General features: G+C 45.0%; 1 non-coding gene across 1 annotated transcript; it reads left to right on the top strand.

Moving 5' to 3' along the window:
- Nucleotides 1-409: 409 nt before the first annotated feature.
- Nucleotides 410-481, top strand: TRNAG-UCC. The gene has a single exon. It is a non-coding gene; the product is annotated as a tRNA-Gly (tRNA).
- The last annotated feature ends 3,692 nt before the right edge of the window (nucleotides 482-4,173 follow it).

Genomic DNA, 4,173 nt, shown 5'->3' with positions numbered 1-4,173 from the left:
CATAGAAATGTTTTTATTGGATTGTTCAGTTTTTACAGTGTATGTCTTTTAGGGTGTTAATTTATTCAAGCAATTTTTTGTTTGATTGGTGGGATTTTAACCTATCCTGTGTTACTGTAACATATTTAAATCCACATGACTGTTTCTATATTGTTCTGATGAAGTCAATTTTACTTTGATGAAAGCGCTTAACCTGGAAATACATTTTGTGTCTACTAGTCCTGCTGGTGAACTTGTTGGTTTTTAGTTTCTTTTTTCACCAGTTCGCTACATTTGTTTTGGTTTTGGTTTAGTTTTGTAGCCCTGGACTGATAGACTCTCTAGATTCTATAGGTCTGCCTGCAGATGTTGGATTTGGGCAGTCTGTAGAGATTCTAGAACTGAAAAAAAGATGTTGCTGAGCTCACAAGCATTGGTGGTATAGTGGTGAGCATAGCTGCCTTCCAAGCAGTTAATCTGGGTTCGATTCCCGGCCAATGCAAGAAATCTGTACATTTACTCTCAGCTAGAATGATGCCGCAGTACAAAGACAAAATGATCGATTTTAACAATTGGCTAAAATTTTGGTGTCATTCAAAGGGGATCCAGTGTCTGTCAGCCTGGGATGACATGCTCGACAAGCCACGTTGCTTCGCTAGGGACGGCTTGCACCTGTCACCACTGGGCTTTCAGATATTGGCAAAGGCTCTTGCCACCCCCATAGTGCCTTTTTTAGGCAAGGCTCAAAAGTAAAACCCACTCCCATAGACAGCACAAGGAACAAGAAACTAAGGGTAATGCTGCTTAACGCCAGAAGTCTTAACCTCAAGATGCACGCAATCGAAGCTCTCCTCAGTATGGAGAACATCGATATCTGTGCAGTGGCAGAAACCTGGTTCAAGGCTCCAGAGAGCACCCCAGCACTACCAGGCTATACCTCATATTATGCTTTTCGACCCCAAAACCTGGACCGAACCACAAAAGGAGGGGGAGTTTCCATATTTATCAAGGATATCCACACCTCCAGGTTAGTGGCATTGCACGAAGTATCGGAGACCATCCATGTGCAACTAACAGTGGGCAAGACTGCTTTTCAGTTTATAGCATCCTACAGACCACCCTCTCAAAGTCAGGAATCCCACTCGGCTTTCCTGAAAACATTGGAGAACATGAAGATCTCTCCGAACACCATTATATTGGGTGACTTCAACTACCCAAACATTGACTGGGAGCACTACTCAAGCCCCAGCACCTTAGCCCAAAGGTTCCTGGAAATTATAAACTCAAATGCTATGGAACAACTAGTCACCACTCCCACAAGAGGGGACAACATACTAGACCTGATCATTACCAACATGGGGACTCTATGCTCCACACCAGAAGTATATCCCTCATTGGTAAGATCAGACCATAAATTAATTTCACTGGATGTCCACATCCCGACCCCACCCCCAGCCCAGAAAACCACAGTGAAAAACTTCTCAAAAGCGAACTTCTCACTTCTCAAAACCGAAGTGGAATCCTTCAAGGACCCAGGGCCAGTGAAAACTACGGCCCAAACTGCAGAATCCTATATAAACACATTCTACGGACATCTCCAGGAATGCATGGATCATGCTATCCCAAACAAAACCAAGACCCAATCATCCAAAGGCAGGCATCCAGTCTGGTGGACCCCTGCCATAAATAAACTGTACAATAGAAGGAGGAAGCTACTACATGATAGAGCAAAATCCCTAATAGGGGAGGCATCTCTGATCAGTACTAGCAAAAAATTATGATCCCTCATAAAATCCTCCAAGGCCAGCTTCGAGAGAAAAATTGCACAGGACACCAAAGACAATCATAAGGCTTTTTTCAGTTATGTTAGGAACCTGGGATGCAACTCCCAGACTTGTACTGAGTTGATTCTAAACGACAAAAAATACACTGAACCCACAGACATCGCCAATATCCTGGCACACAGGTTCAGTGCAAACTTCTCCACCCCCTCCCCCCCAAAAGAGCAAGTATCTATCCCAGCAGAGGGCTGCCTCCCAAACATCTCTGATGCTCAGGTGAAGGCTGCCCTCTCCAAAGCAAAAAACACTGCTTCCATGGGACCAGATGGCATCCCAGGTTGCGTCCTACATGAACTCCAAGAGGAAGTAATCCCTCAAATAAAACAGCTATACAATCTCAGCCTCACTACAGGATATGTGCCCACAGAATGGCGTACAGCAACAGTGGCACCACTCCACAAAGGTGGAGCCTCTACGGACCCTGGAAACTATCACCCCATAAGCCTGACTAGCTTAGTCTGCAAGGCTATGGAGAGGATCATCATGGAGCTCATAAACAAAGACATTGGGGACCTACAGACACTAGATCCTACCCAGTTCGGCTTTGTCAAGGGCAGATCCTGCCTTTTGAACCTGGTTGACTTCTTCGAAACAGTCACCAAAGCCATAGATGAAGGGAAGGTAGTCCACACAGCCTATCTGGACCTTGCAAAGGCATTTGACACAATATCCCACTCGGGCATCATAGATAAGCTATCCAGCTTAAATATAAACCCCTATGTCACAAGATGGGTCGCAAACTGGCTCAAAGACAGAACCCACAGAGTGAGAGTTGCTGGAGCCATGTCAGACTCGAAACCGGTCACAAGTGGCGTCCCACAGGGTTCTGTCCTGGGACCACTCTTGTTCGGTATATACTTTTCCAAGGTACAGGCAAACGTGGAAGGACTATGGCTCACCAAGTTTGCAGATGACTGCAAACTGGGCACCATAATCGACTCTCCAGCTGACACAAACATGCTTCAAAAAGGTCTCACAGAGACAGATAACTGGTGCCAACACCATGGTTTAAAGCTAAATGCCAAAAAATGTATAGTCATACCCTTTGGCAAAAACAATGTGCCCACAAATTACCACATAGGCAGAAACCCATTAAGTACAGAGAAAGTTATTAGGGACCTGGGGACCCAAGTTGATAGCAATCTCTCCTTTGAAAACCATATTGCCAAAGTGGTTAGAAAGACCTTCTACATAGTCCACCTCATCACGAAGGGTTTCACATCTAGATCAAGAGAGGTAATCGTGCCCCTTTATTCATCCCTCATCAGGCCCATCATAGAATATAATGCCCTTTTGGGATGTACCTTACCCGACACCTGCAGCAATTAGAGAGACCCCAAAAGTATCTCACCAAGAGGATCAAGGGTCTCAAACAGATGCCATATGCTGCTCGGTTAAAAAAACTCCAGCTCTACTCAGTTGCATACCACCTACTTCGAGGTGATCTATGCCTGACATACAAAGCTATGTCAAATCCAGAATTAATGGACATGCTCCACCTCAGTAAATCTAAATCCCTTAGAGCCACACGCTCGAGGGACTTGAACCTCAGCACAGAAATAAATAGAACTTGCTGGAGGGACAGGTTCATAACTCAGAGGCTCCCTTCGCTCTGGAATAGAATTCCAGTTCATGTGAGGCAGAGCACCTCACTGAATCTCTTCAAGAAGAATCTCGATAGGTGGATGGAGGATCGTAGGTTTGTCCCAGGGATTACTCCCGTGTCACTATTAGACAGAGGCACAGTAAACTAAACCTTAAAAAGGGCATAGTATACTCAAATCAAGGGGTGGCGTAAGCCATACAGAATCAGGCTAGGCTTATAATTGCCCCAGGGCAGATAGCCTAGTATGAACCTATGAACCTATGAACCTAAGAAGTGAGTTGGCTCATTTTATGGAGCTCTTTTCTTCCAAAATGACTTTTTGTCATTGTATGGAGCTTGGCCCTGATGTTAATGGAAGCTCTGAGGGAATTCAGTGTGTTGCTGGCAGTCAAATGGTTAATGTGGATGCAGTTTGTGAGTGCACAGGTCGAGGGCATCATGACGTCACCACTGAAGCCATAGTTCATTTGAAACAGGCTGCTGCTATTTAGGAGCGTTTTGCGGACTCTGTGCAAGAAAAAAATCAGGTTTCTACAGCTAACTCTTGTTTGGAGCATTCGCATACCAATGGAGTGGTATATTTTGGAAAGGATGTGGAGATTATACAGGCGAGTCCATCGGACTCATTATCTAACACTGGGAACAGCAAATCAGGTACTGTTTGTCATTCTGCCCCTAAGGCGAGGTTTGAAGCAGAAGTTGCGGCTTCTAATAGACAGGCTGGTCATTCTTTTGGTGTTTCCAGTT

Source organism: Protopterus annectens, chromosome 3.part1, assembly GCF_019279795.1.
Source record: "Protopterus annectens isolate FY-2018-M chromosome 3.part1, PAN1.0, whole genome shotgun sequence".
Taxonomy (NCBI): Eukaryota; Metazoa; Chordata; order Ceratodontiformes; family Protopteridae; genus Protopterus; species Protopterus annectens.
Note: the sequence above shows the minus strand (reverse complement) of the source record. Positions and strands in the feature narration are given on the sequence as shown.